Source organism: Erpetoichthys calabaricus, chromosome 3 (assembly GCF_900747795.2).
Source record: "Erpetoichthys calabaricus chromosome 3, fErpCal1.3, whole genome shotgun sequence".
Classification (NCBI taxonomy): Eukaryota; Metazoa; Chordata; class Cladistia; order Polypteriformes; family Polypteridae; genus Erpetoichthys; species Erpetoichthys calabaricus.
The window spans coordinates 199,387,998-199,405,556 of record NC_041396.2 but is presented as its reverse complement, the minus strand read 5'-3'; the positions used below and the strand labels follow the sequence as shown (position 1 = coordinate 199,405,556).

At 38.1% G+C, this 17,559-nt stretch overlaps 2 protein-coding genes across 4 annotated transcripts in view; one reads left to right on the top strand and one right to left on the bottom strand.

Annotated features, from left to right (window-relative positions):
* The window catches only part of prdm1a (PR domain containing 1a, with ZNF domain), an 83,591-nt gene that overhangs the window by 567 nt on the left and 65,465 nt on the right, over positions 1 to 17,559 (bottom strand). The window lies entirely within an intron of this gene.
* The window catches only part of atg5 (ATG5 autophagy related 5 homolog (S. cerevisiae)), a 182,619-nt gene that overhangs the window by 158,490 nt on the left and 6,570 nt on the right, over positions 1 to 17,559 (top strand). The gene's annotated exons all lie outside the window — the stretch shown is intronic.

The window sequence follows — 17,559 nt, the reverse complement described above, 5'->3', positions numbered from 1 at the left end:
CAGAGATTGTTAACATTAACAGAAAGTGTAGTTGTTTTACAAAAAATATTTATTTATTCCTTTTCTAAGACATGTTCAGTGCAATACAACTTTTGACAAGCACTTCTGGATATTTTCCTAAGTCTAAATACCTCTTTGGATGGTTGAAGATATGTTGTCAAAATTATAATTTAAGTTTTTGCAAAATTTGTTAAATAAAAAGGTTCTATATTTTGACTGCATCTGTCATGCAATGTGATTTCCTTCTCTTCATTAGTGCCACCCCCTTGAAAAGTATCACTTTATGGGGCAATGCAAACCTGTATTAATACTTGTGTGCACATTAAAATGTTTTTTTGTACAATGCTCTTAACAGTGGAATAGGTTATTCTTAGCCAGTAATTGCAGTGGAACATGTGTTTAACATCCACTCATGCATGGGAAAAAAATACTGTCAAATACCGTGAAAACCGGGATAATTTAGAAAAATACCGTGATGTAGAATTTTGGTCATACCGCCCACCCCTATACTATCAAATACCGTGAAACCGGGATAATTTAGAAAAATACCATGATATAGAATTTTGGTCATACCGCCCACCCCTAATATAACATTAAACAAGCGTCGGAGATTGAAAGATAGGTGTCGGCCTTTAATAAATCCTGTTTGATCCTGTGATATTACCGAGGGCAGCACTTTCTCCATCCTTCTAGCTAGAATTTTTGAGAGTATCTTAACATCATTATTCGGGAGTGAAATTGGTCTGTATGATGCACATTGTAACAAGTCCTTATTTTGTTTAGGAAAGACAGTGATTAATGCTTGACGAAATGTTTGAGGTAGTATTTGGTTGTCTCTAGCTTCTGTAAATGTTGCCAATAAGAGGGGAGCTAGCTGAGTGGAGAATTTCTTATAAAATTCTATGGGTTAACCATCAGGGCCTGCTGATTTCCCGCTTTGAAGTTACTTTATAGCATCTAGTAATTCTGTTAGGGTCAAAGGTTTATCCAGTTCCTCAGCACTTAAAGCATCTATTTGTGGTGTCTGTAATGTATCCAGAAATGCATTAGATTGTGTGTTGCCTTCTTTGAACTCAGTAGAATATAAGGATTTATAATAATCTCTAAATGTGTGCATTATATTTTTATGGTCAATGATTTCTTCTCCATTCGTATTGGTGATTACTGGTATTGCATTGCGAACTTCTTGTTTGTGAATTTGTTGAGCTAAAAGCTTATTAGCTTTTTCTCCGTTTTCATAGTAATGATGTCTTGACTTATAAATAAGTTGTTCAGTTTCTTTAGTTGTTAAGATGTTGAGTTCTGTATGCAGGGCCTGCCTTTTCCTGTGAAGAGCTTAACTTAGACGCCTGGCTTGTTCTTCATCTATTCTAGTAATTTCGCTTCTTAGCTCTGACACTTTCTTGGTTTCTAATTTATTTCTGAGGGAAAGATATGAAATAATCTGTCCTCTTAAGAAGGCCTTTAGAGTTTCCCAGAGTGTTCCTGCAGAAACCTCTGTGGGCGTGTTTGTCTCTAGGAAGAAGCTGATTTGTTTGGATATAAATTCTGTGCAGTTCTCATCTGCCAATAGAAGACAGTTAAGATGCCATCTGCGAGGTGAGCGTGAGGGGCTTAATGATTTTAGCTCCCAAGACTAGAGGGGCATGGTCGGAGATAACAATTGTGTCGTATTTGCACGATTTAATCGTAGGCAGGAAATTATTATCTATAAAAAAAATAATCAATTCTTGAGTAGCTATAATGCACTGGTGAGTAGAATATGTTCTTGATTTTGGGTTAAGAAACCTCCAGGGGTCTGATAAGTTGTGGTCATTTAAAAATTGTGTAATTGTCTTTGCAGTGTTAGATGTCGTCCCCCCTGTCACAGGAGTCCTATCTAAGAGTGGATTTAAAACACAATTAAAGTCCCCAGCCATTATAATTTTATGAGTGTTCACATTGGGAATGGATGCAAATAGATTTTGCATGAATTCCTTATCATCGACATTGGGTGCATAAACATTTATCAAAATCATTTTACTGTTAAATAAGTTGCCCATGACCATCACATATCTCCCTTCAGGGTCCGAGACTACATCTGATGCTACAAATGGAACTGTTCTGTGTATGAGAATTCCCACCCCTCTAGTTTTCTTTATAACGCTAGAATGGAACATTTGGCCAGTCCAGTCTTTTTGTAATCTGAACTGATCCTTACTTAGTAAGTGGGTCTCCTGTAAAAATACTATTTTAGCGTTTAAGCCTGTTAGGTGAGAGCATACTTTTTTTCTCTTTAATTCGTGATTCAGGCCTTTAACATTCCAGCTCACAAAGTTAACTGTCCCATCATGGAGACATTGATTATGAGTTTTTAATGTCATTTTATAGTTTTAACTGGTAGTGAGGCAGTTTTAATCGTAATTTCAAAATTCCCTATGAGTTATTGCATTTTAGCCTATTGTTGCATTGATATTTATAGTTATAAGGATTAGAAGAATAGATTAGATATAGCCTGCTCTCCTTCTCACCCCCCTTTATCCCCCCACCCACCCCCCATTTTGCCTCCCCACTTGAGGCTTGATCCCACTTCGCGATGTCCCGGTCCTCTGACATACAAAGAGACAGAGCACGTCCAAAACAAAACAAACCCCACCCCGCAGCAGTGTTAGAGAATTAAAATAAAGAGATATCTATTGCAGCTGAGTTCTAAATACTATCTGCTGAAAATATAATCATTAACAGTCTTTAAGCCTAAAATAATCTTCAGCAATTTTAAGATATTAAGATAATAAAAGAAATAACCCTGGGAATGATTTTAAAAAGTAGTCTAGGATAAACATAGTAAATCCTAATGTGATAGTATAATGTAATAATAGAAATAGTAGAAATAGCAATTAACCAAGGGTATGATGCTAAACAGTCTACTTTAAGGTAGTAAAAAAAAAAAAAAAAAACAACCCTACTTTAATTTCTTCCACACTTCCAGACACTCCCGTCTATAACTGTAATTAAGACATAAACATATAATGTCCAAGTAAAGAAAAGGATGTATAATTATAATACCAGTCTCTTTAAAAGTGGATCCAAAAGCAGATGATAGGTCCTTCCCATGTCTTGACAGAATACGGCTCCTTATTAACTTTCAAAAAAGTGTCGGAAACGGCTTCTTTAGTTCCTTTTCAGCTTCTTCCTTGCTTGGAAATACATAATATTGGTCTTGAACTTCCACTTTCAGTTTGGCGGGATACAAGAGGCTGCATTTGATATTGGCTTTCTGTAGCAACTTTTTAATGTTAAAGTAGGCTGCACGTTTTGCAGCTGTTAATGGTGAGAAGTCGGGGAAAATACAAATAAGATTATTTTCAAATATAATCTCTTGATTGTGTCTGAGAAGTGCCATCACATCAAGCTTACATCGTAATAGCTCGAAGCAGACAATTAAAGACCTAGGTTTAAAGGTGCTTAATCTGTATGTGCGATAAGCAGCTGCTATCTCAATTTCGAGTTTAAAATCCTCTCCAATTATTTTAGAGAGTAATTCTACTGCAAATTTCACTGGGTTTGAGCTTTCTCGTTTCTCAGGTATACCCTCAATTCTTATATTGTTTCTTCAGTACCCATCTTCCAGGGCCGCAAGTCTGTCTCCCGAGTTTTTTGCATTCGGAATTTGCAGCTGTAGCTTTTTCATCAGCGTTAGACGCCAATTGTTCCGCTGTTTCAACTCGAGCCATGAATGCCTGCTTAACGTCCTCCAGCTGATCTGTAAAGTCATTAATTTGGTCAGCAAGCATTTTCAGTTTGGATCTATTTTCTTCGATGTGTTCCTCTAATTTCTCCAACATGCCTTTAAAGTTCACGTGAAAATGTTGAAATAGACGCGATTCTCGGTCTTTGTTATCCTTCTTAAGCTCAATGTTAGATTTCTTAAGCTCATTCTTGTTATCCTTCTTAAGCTCATTTATGGCCGTAGCCATGGCAGTGGCCAGTGTACGATCATCTTTTTCAGTTCAGTTTTCAGTTCGGACAGTTCGTTTCGGATTTCGTGCTCCGCGAGTGGAAATGCAGCTCCAGCAGGTGCTGCGGGCTCGCGATGAGTAGATGAGAGCACATCCTGCAGGGCCTTTTCTAGTCTTGAATGATCCTCAGAAATCGGCGATCCAGTGCGACCTGTATCACTCAATCGAAACCTTTGGTCAACGACTTTTTATCGCTTTTGAGCTCATTTGATTTTATACAGCATATTAATACGCCACCCCACTGTCTCGGTCACACCCTCGATCTCATTCTTACTCGTGATATTTCAGTGAATAATATTGATTTATGTGATGTTTCTTTTACTAATCATTTTTCTATAATGATGGACCTGAATATTACTGTCGATGTCCCTACTAATAGCTGTCCCCCACGCTGCTCGCGCTTTTTAAATTCTTCTATTATATCTGATTTTAAAACCATTTTCTCTAGTCTTTATGTGCATGACCAAAATAATGATATCGATGATTCTGTCGTAAAATTTAATTAATCCTGTAAAACGATTTTAGACTCAATTGCTCCGCCCAAGATACGTAGTAATAAGGGTAGACCTGCTCCCTGGCTTAATGAAAATACAAGATCACTGCGCCGCACCTGTCGAACTGCTGAACGGCGTTGGAAAAAAGATGGACTGATTGTCTCTAAACAGATTTTTAGGACTTCTCTTTTCAATTTCCAGGCTGAAGTTAAGAAAACGAAACAAAATTTCTTTGCCGATTTAGTTTCCCGTCATTCAAAGAATCCTAGGGTCTTATTTAATTCAATAAATGCGGCCATTCACCCCCACTCTGCGATGGGATCAAATAGCATTGTTCATTCATGTGACCAGTTTCTATCATTCTTTGTCAGCAAAATTGATACTATCCGCCGTGGCATTGTTCAAACGGGCTATGAACTTTCTACTGTTAATCATGACATTGTCTTAGAATCCTTTGATCTAGTTTCACTTTCACAGCTAAAAAGAACTATTGACACCCTTAAACCAGCTCCCAGTCCTCTGGATATTGTACCACCACGTCTCCTAGTGGAAGCCTTTGATGTGTTGGGCCCACCCTTATTAGCCATCATCAATGATTCTATTAGTTCGGGTGTTGTGCCCCCATTTTTTAAACATGCTGCAGTCCGCCCCTGTCTTAAAAAGGCAGAATTAGACCCTGGAGTTTTAGCTAATTTTCGTCCAGTTTCCCAACTGCCATTTCTGGCTAAAATTCTAGAAAGAATTATTTATAATCAATTGGTTGATCACCTTAACTCTAATAATTTATTTGAGATCTACCAATCTGGCTTTAGGCGTTATCATAGTGTTGAAACGGCACTCCTGAAAGTGTTCAGCGGCATCTCTCTTATTACTGACTCAGGTGATGCGGCAGTCCTTCTCCTCCTTGACCTGTCCGCTGCTTTTGACACTATTGACCATGAAATATTGCTGATGCGGTTTGAACATCTTGTTGGGCTTAAAGGGGCTGCTCTTAACTGGTTCAGGTCATATTTAACTGGTAGACGCTTTTCAGTGACTTTTGATTCCTCTTCTTCATCTACTGCTCCTCTTAAATATGGTGTTCCTCAGGGATCCATTTTGGGTCCTATTTTATTCTCCATATACCTTCACCCTATTGGAGCAATTTTTAGGAAATTAGCATTTCTTTTCACTGCTATGCTGATGATACTCAGGTTTATATTCCTGTCTGCAATTCTACAACAAATCAACTCCACAACTGTCTGTCTGAATTAAGATCCTGGATGGCTAATAATTTTCTTGATCTAAATCAAAATAAAACGGAGGTGCTTATAGTGGGTCCATCAGCTAAAGCCCAAATTGGTCTTGGTCTTGGTCTTCTTGGCTCTTTCTCTGTCTTTTCCAAACCTCAAGTCCGCAATCTTGGTGTTACCTTTGACAGTAACCTCTCTTTTGAGAAACAAATAAATTCTGCAGTCAAGAGTTGCTTTTTCCAACTTCGTCTATTAGGTAAGATAAAGCCTTTTTTATCTTCTAGGGATCTTGAGATAGCTACTCATGTGTTTATTTTTTCTCGCCTCGATTACTGCAACTCGCTGTATTCTGGGATTAACAAATCCTTGATACACAGGTTACAGTTGGTCCAAAATGCTGCTGCTCGCTTTCTGGTTGGGGCAAGAAAGTATGACTCTGTCTCTCCTATTGTAGCTTCTTTACACTGGCTGCCTGTCAGTTTTCGAATTGATTTTAAAATCCTGCTGCTAGTTTTTAAATCTTTACATGGGCTTGCTCCTGCCTATTTATCTGAACTGTGTGTTTTACATCAGCCATCTAGAGTGCTTAGATCTTCTGGTCAGCTGTCTCTGGTTGTCCCTCGTACCAAGTGTAAAACCCAGGGGGACAGGTCTTTTGCAGCTGTCGCACCTCGCCTGTGGAACTCTTTACCTCATCATATAAAGGAGTCGTCTACAATTGAAGTGTTTAAAACAAGATTAAAGACTCATTTCTACTCACTTGCATTCAGTTACCTTCAGTAATACTGATGGCTTCCTCTTTGTGATTATATTACATTACTTCTATTTTTTATGTATATACCATTACTTCTATTTATTATGTATTTTATTTTATGTTCATATATTTTATTTCTACTTATGTTTTATGTTAATTTGTTCTATTTTTGTAAAGCACTTTGGCCACAACATTACTATGTTTGTTTAAATGTGCTATATAAATAAATTGACATTGACACTTGCACCTTCGCTCCCATTTTCACTCTTGACTTGACACAATACAATGGAGCGGGGTCCCAGGAAATCTGCGCATTCATCTACCTGTTCCAGGTCAGTCTCCGAGAGGCCATACCTTTCACTCGGGCTGGATGTCTGTCCAGACATTGATGCAGCTTTAAGTTTCTTTTCTGGTTCTTTCTGACTTCTTGTTACTCATGCTTGTATATTGTAGTGGAAGTTCCTTGGTCGGGTTAAATACAGGATACCTCTAAATAATATGAAATACGTGGGAAAATAAAGCCGCTGCTAGCGGAGCTCTGCTTCAGACGTCCATCTCCTATAACGGACGAGACCAACTACTCTGTTCTTAGATAGTTAGTAATGTGTTAGAAAACAATGCACATAACTTATAAGGGACTTTTATTTTTGTTACTTTAATAAAAAGGTAGTTAGAACAATTTTCTTCCTACCCATTTTTGTTAGTTCCTGATACTTGTAACCTGTTTGCTTGTAGAACTTTGTTTTTTTTTCTAAAATTATATATATGAGATATTTTATTGTGAGTTAAAGAGCAAGCCAGTCTTTGACTGACAGATGGTAGCTATTTAATATTGGCTCGGAGCATGTGAGAAAAACAAGACTACTTCAAACTTCAAGTCTGTGACTATACTAGCATCTAAAAAACATTATAACTTAATAACTCAGGTTGAACTGACTGATGATTATGTGGGATGCATTTAACCAATAGTAGGATTATGCTTTACAAAAATACCTAAGCAGCATAAATTAACAAAGCAGATTTCTCTGCCAATCGTGCTTTAATTTTCTGTTCTATAGGTTTGTCACAGTTAAGTTTGGTATTCAAAGAAATTGTATAATGTTATGGGGTGCTCAATCATCTGGAGATTATATTGTGCAAGTAGCATTGACAGAATAAAATGCATTTCATGCACATGATGTACATTAGGGAGGTTCATTTAGGTTGGAGTATGTGCTTTGTGATGAAAATTCATTATTTACTGCACAGGTTCCAACTCTCCCAAAACAATGAAAATAAAAAACATTGATAATTGTGACTTGCACCTCAAAATGTGTAAAGTGATTTTAAAGTGTGTTTAGAAGTTGGAGAGATGTTATCAAAATTGAAAGTTAATGAAATATTTCATTTTTACAGAGCTTTAGGAAGTTTATAATAGCATTTCTAGCTTGGTCTATGAATAGAATAATTCTTGTTTAATGGCATAGTACTTTAGTGCATTTAAAATCAGTGTTATTTATTACACTCTGCTTTGTTACTTTCTTTTTGTTATCATATTTAGTGTGTGCATCTAGCAGGCTCTAATACTTTAGAAAAAGTGTACTGAATAAATACAGTTTGTCAGAAGTATTTTTATAAAAAGATTTGTAGCATTATATGTGTGGAAGTGTATCTTACAAAAAGAATTTTTGAAGGCGCCATCAGTCTTTGTATTTGTGTATTTCTGTATTTTGTAAATTTTACTAGTATAACTAAATGTGTGTTGATTGCTTTTGATTGATTTTTACATGCAATATTTATCCTTTTCATATTTTTTTTTTGTATAATGTGTATTGTCTTGTTCTCAATTGAATGGTATGTTTTCACCATCTTACTTAATTCATTTGTTAAATATATGTGCATTATCTGACAAATATACCTTTACTTTGATTTTTAGAAAATGAATAGAACTTGTTTCCACAGATACTCTACAGTTTAATGCACAACTATTATTAATATTCTTTTTGTCAGTCTGAGAAGACCTAAATGGTAAATTTGCTTAGTCTGCTACATATCACTTAACCTCTTGAGTTTAGCTTAGCACAAATCTGCTCCTAATTGAAACTATTGACATGAAAACCCACAGACTGGTATCTCTGGGCCATATATCATGTTATTGGTTACAATTCAAGCCATTATGACAATACTGTGAAAGGTCAGGTCAAAAGGGTATTTCTGGGTTACACAAAAGTCCAGAATACAGCCCAGAGGAACACTTTTGACACTCATTTTAAATAAGCAATTAATCTTAAAGTCTTAATTATGTTTCTGAAAAACTGTGATATCATTGTTACAACTGGAGGTTTTTGTATTATGTATTCTGATATTTTATACCCAAATTAGTAGCTACTTTTTACTTAGTTTTTTAAATGATATAAATGGAATGGTTATGTTGGAGTATCAGTACCTGTTTAACATTTTGTTGAATAAGGGTTATTTTAAGATTATTTTTATTCATATATAAAATAAATACTTGCCAAGTTGCATTTGCTATATATAAATCTAAATTTAATTAGCTTTAATGACACATTTTCTAAAGTGTTGTATTTGTTATTAGTTTTTTGGGCTTACTGGTTTTTAAGTTTACAAGAAGTGTGGGTATGTGCATAAATATGTGTATTTTTAAATTTGAAACCTTATATTAAATACAACACAGCATTTTTGGCACTTTCAATAACATTTCTAGCTGTTTTTCTTAATACAGTTTTGCAGATTGTAGTTGATTTTCATCCAGTAAGGTTGTCTTTCTTTTTTGCAGTGATTATTGGTTTGATGTGAGTGATGCATTATCTAAAATGCACCAGTAATGTAGACTGTATGATCTGAATAGTTGTGAAGTTGCCTTCTAATTTGATAAAGTTGTTTTATATCTTATGTGTGAGCATAAATTAGGGGTGCACAATTACCACAAAATTCATAACTGATGATTAGTACCTTTGGTTTGTTGTATAATTGCGATTATTGCATGATAGTGATATTTTTCTGTGTTTATGGTGAGTAGGACAGTAATTCACTTTTGGGGAGCAATATTTAATACGTGCGAGTGTATGTGCCTATATGTGTGGCAGCAATTCAGTGCAGCTCTATTTAAATACTTTTTTTTTTTTTTTTTTTTTTTTTTGCTAAAAGGCTCCTCATGATTTGCCAAGCACCATCTTCATAGTCCCTTCTGTTTTCACAAAGAAAGTCTACCTCTCATTCTTTGCTTTCTTTTTTTTTTCCTCCACTGTTGTACTGCCATTTGCCGTGTTGTGTTATAAGGTAACAGAATGCTCAGTCCCCACCATGCCATGCAACACATGCATCACTTTTGCAACAAGTAACAATTTCTATTTCTTTTTCCTATACATTATACTTCTTTTAACATCATAGTACTAAGGTCGCTATATGACATCTTTTCAGATCTTGATCCACAATCAACCTTTTCAGAGTTTTGTTACTTAGCTTGTCTCCTCTTTGGTGAAACAGGCAGCTTCCTCCTCCTCCTTGAAAATCTACATCTTCATAAACCATTTTTGATGTGGATTTTTTGTCTGAATCCTTTCCTCCTGGATCATAGCTGTACTGGGTACATTACTTATTGTTACCATTTTTTGTAACTGTTCTGCTACAGTATAAAAACTGATAAGAACCAGGGCAGTAAAAAGGACCTGGTGATGGAAACATTAACCTAAACACAAGCAGAGGTCATGACTGGAAAGACAAAATGATCGTACATCAGAGCCCATACTAAGGCTGTCAAAACGAACATCACTCTTCAAATATAATTTGAATCTATATGAAAAAAATCTGTAATCAAAGGCAAATACTGGCATTCAATTATAAAAGAATTAATTTCAGCTTTGGGTTACTGTGGACACACTGCAATAGTTGTTAGTTTGTATCGTCATTTATAAAATAGGCAGATTTTTATTAACTGTATTACACTGCTTTTTGGTAATTGGTGGACTAACAATAAATGTTAAATACTTTCCCAGCTCCCTGAAGTATGATTTTGCTGCAGATCTTGTTCGATTTCACTCTTGAACCTGAGATACCTGATTTGCTGTTGATTTACATTAAAATTATTAAGCCAGGGCTATTCAATTACAAATTCATTTGGGCCACATTTTCAAACCAAAAGATTTAGCTGGGCCAGACATTTTCAGTCACTGGTAAGCAACTGATAATAACAACTTTTAAACTAGCACAAATTAATGTATTGGGAGGCAAGTAATGTTTATGCATTGTTTCCCTTTTACATTTAATCATATTTGACACAGGCATAACAAAAAGTGCGTAGAAAACAATAAAAATGCTATAACTGAACAGAATCTGAGGTAGTACCAATACTTTTTTTTCTACTTTTGAAATAAAAAAATAAACATTTTGCTCACATCTGACCCAGGCACATCTCAAAGTGCATAAAATCAAAAAAGTGCACAGTATTAGCAATAAGTAAGTATTTTGGTCATACTGTATATGTCCCAGGCACATCACAAAGTGCATTTAACAGAATAAAAAAGAACTATCAATGCTAATAAAGCAATTGGTGCACAAACCCATAATAAATAACAGTAAGTAACATGAAATCAACGTCTACTACACAAAGGTTCACTTTAAATCGCCACATATATGATTAGTAGTGCCTTTTCTGTAAAGGTAGCAGTATGAGCATGTTGCTTTTGGATCAGGTCTGGGACACTGTAAAGGTATACAGAAGCCAAGAGTCCTAGCTCTACATGTTTTGTTTATTTGGTGAAAAAACATAATGCTTAAATTTTGAAATTGACAAATTGTCAAGTATAAAATAATAATTCTTTACATTTATATAACGCTTTACTAACTACTCAAAACACTTTGAAGATTCCATGCAGGGAGGACCCAGGATGTAAACCCATGATCTCCTTATTGTGAGGTAACGGCTGTACCATTACACTACCTGCATTGGTGTACTACATAATAATGTGCTTAATAGTTTAAAAATACAAGCACACAATTTCCAAAATCGAAGAATATTAACTGCAGGTTAATAATGATCTCTACATTCTTCAGAAAAGTTATGCAGTCCTGCAAAGCAGTCAGTGCTTCATTTGATTGAGTTTTAAGGAAAATTTCAAACCTTTTGCATTATTTCACCAAATGCAGTCTTTCTGTTTCGTTCTTTGCTTTGAGTGTCGATTGTTGATCGTTGTCCTCATAACAGCCATGAATCCGCAGGATAGAAGCATGTGAGTGGAGGGCCAACCAATCGTATGAAGAGAAGTGCGGAGTCGGTGCTTGTCAGTAGTGAGGCTTTCATTGGAGTAACAATTAGATTCATTTGTGAAAGCCCACGTTCACACTCACTTGATAAAACAGGAATACAACTAAGACTACATTGCAACATTTGGTGTTTTCAGTAACTCCGTTAGTGAAACACAAGAAGACTCACCTTGCCTTGACTTAAAATACAGATGGGCATTAAGTTCATTTCATTGTCACCCATGGACCTGAAAGGTACATAGCAAGTGACAACAGTAGTTAACACACACTGTGGATGATTCACAGCTAATTGGAGGATCAGTCCCAAGAACCATGGACCCAGAGATATCCAATGTGCTATCCAGAGAACCAGCTTTAAACAGCTGCTCAAAGTAGTCAGCCCAGCAGATGACAATTGCAATGTTATCCGTAAGGACCGTTCCATCACCTGCCCTGTCTGTGATTATTCGAGGAACAGATTTGAATGTGTGTAATGCTTCAATTCCTCTGTAAGCAGGACGTGGGGTCACTAGATCATAGATGGTATGTCACTTGCTCACAGATTCCTCTAACAAACGGCTCCTTATCTGCCCTCAGAACTCTTGAAATGGCTCCTTATCTGCCCTCAGAACTCTTGCAGCCATCCTTCTCAGTTCCGGGTACAGACCAGAGTTGCCATCAAGCCGTGTGCTGCAACTCCTCTCGATGATATCCAGGGTGCCCTATGAGCTGAAACACCTCCTTCTGGGAACACCAGCAACACCAACACAACCCTCAGCAACCTTCAGGGTCTTGTCAAGGAAGGACTCCTTTATCACATTACAATCAGCAGTTGCACCCAACTTAGCAAGTTCCTCACACAAACTGAATGCATACTCATTAGAAATAGCCTGATCTTGGAGTCTGGCCAGGTCCAGCCTCATTGTTCTAGTAGATGGTAGCCTACTAGACCTAAGTTGGTTGGATCTTCAGAGTCGCAACAAGAAGTCTGTGATCAGAATTCACAAACTGGACACTTCTGTCGACCCTGCAGTTCTGTAGGAGTCTCCAGCTTCTGCCCACTAGGAGGTGATTGATCTCCTTCACCGCACCACAAGTATTGGAGTACCAAATTCAATGATGCGGCTCAGGGAGCTGGAACCAGGATCCAGTGATCCATAGCCTCTAACTTTTTGCATTGTCAATAAACATGGAACCACTTTCACCACAGACTGCAGACCCATGGGGTCAGACACACAGTCCTCATGGCCAGCCCTGTCAGTGCCAGCAGTTGCATTGAAATCACCCATGACCAGAAGAGTGTCACCTCCCTGGCACCCATCAACCACTGAGCGAATTTGCAAATAAAATGTCTCCCTCACCGAGACATCACTCACCGTGGTCAGAGCATACACTGAGACAACAGACAAGGCACAAGGTGAGTGTCTTAATCTGAGTCTCATAATACCCATGTTGAAAGGAAAGACATTGGACACCATCAGAAGGAAGCGATCCGCCAAAGCAACAGCTACTTTATGACTGCCAGCAGAGCAACCAGACCAATGAAAGGTGTACTCACCTATAAAGATCTGGCCAGTCCCAGGTCTGTGCACTTCAGAGAGTGCTGACACTGAAATAGAGTTTATGAAGCTCCTCTGACAGCAGAGGAAGATGGTTGTCATGCCGGATAGACAAGACGTTCCATGCATCTACCTGGATGGGCCACCTCAAATTAGGATCCAGGTGCTGCTATACAGCGGGCAACATCTCAGCACCACACCAGTTCCAATCCCCAACAGGTTTGACCCCCATTGGCTCTCTAGTAGTGTCGAATCTGTCAGGAATGAAGCGCCTGAGGGCTTTACCCCATTCCCTTCATAATGCCAGCAACCTTCCTATGGGCAGCTGCAGCAGAGCTACTCTCCCGGAGAGCAGAAAGGAGTTCTGTCTACCATTTATGAGCTGCGTAAAGTTTTTATAGCGGCTGGAGTGCAATCCTAACACCAACCCTCAAGTTTTCCCTACAAGTTGGAGGACCACTTACAGTGCCAGATGCAGTTTAATGTCATACCCAGGACATAACTAGCCATGTTACTTGTTAAACATTTGATATATCTTATAGTCTATGTGTGCCTTCAGTTTCTTTCCTCTGTTCTTTGTGTAACTTTCTTAACTGGTGCTCGCTCAGTCACACGCCTCCTGTCAGCCTTGATACTTCCCATCTTTAAAGGGGAATCTCAGCGTGCCTCCTTAACCTTTACTCCTCTTTGTGTGTTTCACACTTGCACTTGCCTGACTGGGCAATCAGGTTGCCCTGAGAGACTAGACACACACATAGACCATACCATTTTATTATATACTAGATAATAAAGCATATAAAGGCATGTTAAGTGCAAACACATGTATAATGCATCCGGAAAGTATTTACAGCGCATCACTTTTTCCACATTTTGTTATGATACAGCCTTATTCCAAAATGGATTAAATTCATTTTTTTTCCTCAGAATTCTACACACAACACCCCATAATGACAACGTGAAAAAAGTTTACTTGAGATTTTTGCAAATTTATTAAAAATAAAAAAATTGAGAAAGCACATGTACATAAGTATTCACAGCCTTTGCCATGAAGCTCAAAATTGAGCTCAGGTGCATCCTGTTTCCCCTGATCATCCTTGAGATGTTTCTGCAGCTTAATTGGAGTGCACCTGTGGTAAATTCAGTTGATTGGACATGATTTGGAAAGGCACACACCTGTATATATAAGGTCACACAGTTGACAGTTCATGTCAGAGCACAAATCAAGCATGAAGTCAAAGGAATTGTCTGTAGACCTCTGAGACAGGATTGTCTCAAGGCACAAATCTGGGGAAGGTTACAGAAAAATTTCTGCTGCTTTGAAGGTCCCAATGAGCAAAGTGGTTTCCATCATCTGTAAGTGGAAGAAGTTTGAAACCACCAGGACTCTTCCTAGAGCTGGCCGGCCATCTAAACTGAGCGATCGGGGGAGAAGGGCCTTAGTCAGGGAGGTGACCAAGAACCCGATGGTCACTCTGTCAGAGCTCCAGAGGTCCTCTGTGGAGAGAGGAGAACCTTCCAGAAGGACAACCATCTCTGCAGCAATCCACCAATCAGGCCTGTATGGTAGAGTGGCCAGATGGAAGCCACTCCTTAGTAAAAGGCACATGGCAGCCGGCCTGCAGTTTGCCAAAAGGCACCTGAAGGACTCTCAGACCATGAGAAAGAAAATTCTCTGGTCTGATGAGACAAAGATTGAACTCTTTGGTGTGAATGCCAGGCGTCACGTTTGGAGGAAACCAGGCACCGCTCATCACCAGGCCAATACCATCCCTACAGTGAAGCATGGTGGTGGCAAAAAGACTTGAGGCTGTAATTACTGCCAAAGGTGCATCAACAAAGTATTGCGCAAAGGCTGTGAATACTTATGTACATGTGATTTCTCAGTTTTTTTATTTTTAATAAATTTGCAAAAACCTCAAGTAAACTTTTTTCACGTTGTCATTATGGGGTGTTGTGTGTAGAATTCTGAGGAAAAAAATGAATTTAATCTATTTTGGAATAAGGCTGTAACATAACAAAATGTGGAAAAAGTGATGCGCTGTGAATACTTTCTGGATGCACTGTATTAACACATACAGTGATCCCTCGCTATATCGCGCTTCGCCTTTCGCGGCTTCACTCCATCGCGGATTTTATATGTAAGCATATTTAAATATATATCGCGGATTTTTTGCTGGTTCACGGATTTCTGCGGACAATGGGTCTTTTAATTTCTGGTACATGCTTCCTCAGTTGGTTTGCCCAGTTGATTTCATACAAGGGACGCTATTGGCAGATGGCTGAGAAGCTACCCGACTTACTTTTCTCTCTCTCTTGCGCTGACTTTCTCTGATCCTGACATAGGGGGTGTGAGCAGGGGGGCTGTTCGCACACCTAGACGATACGGACGCTCGTCTAAGAATGCTGAAATATTATCTTCACGTTGCTATCTTCTGTGCAGCTGCTTCCTGAAGCGACAAGATGCACGGTGCTTCGCATAATTAAAAGCTTGAAGGGGACGTATTGATTTTTGACTGTTTGTTTTTCTCTAGCTTGCTCTCTCTCTCTCTCTCTCTCTCTCTCTCTCTCTCCCTCTCTCTCCCTCCCTGCTCCTGACGGGGGGGGGGTGTGAGCTGCCGCCTTCAACAGCTTTGTACTGGCGGTGCTTCGCATACTTAAAAGCCAAACAGCCCTATTGATTTGTTTGCTTTCCTTTGTCTTTCTGACAGACTGTGCTCCTGACGCGCACTCCTTTGAAGAGGAAGATATGTTTGCATTCTTTTAATTGTGAGACAGAACTGTCATCTCTGTCTTGTCATGGAGCACAGTTTAAACTTTTGAAAAAGAGACAAATGTTTGTTTGCAGTGTTTGAATAACGTTCCTGTCTCTCTACAACCTCCTGTGTTTCTGCGCAAATCTGTGACCCAAGCATGACAATATAAAAATAACCATATAAACATATGGTTTCTACTTCGCGGATTTTCTTATTTCGCGGGTGGCTCTGGAACGCAACCCCCGCGATGGAGGAGGGATTACTGTATAACTTTTACCTATGTTCAAATATATTTTCGAATATTTGCTTATTTTTAATATGAGCATTTAAACCCTATTTTTTCTTTGACAGCCCTACACAGCAATCGTCAGTGTTGCAAGAAACTAGCTAGAAGTCTGAAAAAGTAGCCAAACTCAAGGAATCACTTAAATAAAGTCTATAGGTGGATTTATACTTCTGCTTTGAACCTACACTGAAAAGTCTGTGTAAGTCGCCTACGGCGTAGTTTGGTTGTGTGCTTCCTCAAAAATGTGTTGCATCAGCGCAGACTACAGAGACCTGCATGACTCTGATTGGCCTATTTGGTAACTAAGTATTTCCTGAAACATGTTTCTGTTTGTCTTCCGCTATTCAGAGTTAAACTTGGAGCAGATCAAGGAAAGACTTGTCGAGGAAGTTAGAAAATATATACATTTGTATGATACCTCGTCACAACACTATAAAGACACTCACATGGTGGCCAGTTTGTGGCACAAAATATTTAACATTGATTTGGAAGTTGGCAAATATATGAATGTGAGGAACAACATTTGCATACGGAAGAAAATGTTTAGCGAGAGATGCAGGAGAATAAAATCTACCTGCATTTTAATGGATCGTTCACTTTTCTTGCGCGGTATAAACACTGCCGATTACCATTCAGGCCTGTGCCTACAGCATGTCGTGACGCAGAAGTATAAACTGCATTTGATGATGTACCCTAAAGGCTAAATGTAGATACATAACTCATCCTTATGAGTTTCCATAGACATGTAATAAGGACTGTTGCAAAGCCTGCTTAAATAGTGTTTTCCCAATCATGTAATGCAGTACTACTTCTTAGCTGTGCTGCAGAAGAACAAGCAGTGCATATTTTAGCTGCCTCAGCCAATACACTTATTTGAGACCATTTTATGCAGAGCATCCTGCAGTCTGCATCCTAATTTTCTAGATTGTTTGCAAACATTGCCTGAATTAGAGATGAATAACTAAAAATCATTAATGTCATCTTTATTGTATTTATGCAACAGTGTAAATGGGGAAAAAAACATTTTAAAGACTCATATTCATTTAGCTTTATATGTTGTTCATTGACTGTCTGTTCTCACCCACATTACTGAACGGCCTTGCCATGCCTGCTGCATTTTTTAGACTTTTCTTGGTAAGAGAAAAAAAAAAAGTTTTTTGTTCTCAACTTCATAACGTTGTTTTGTGTCATTTGTTAACTTAGAATTTTTTTTATATATATATATATATATATAATTACTCA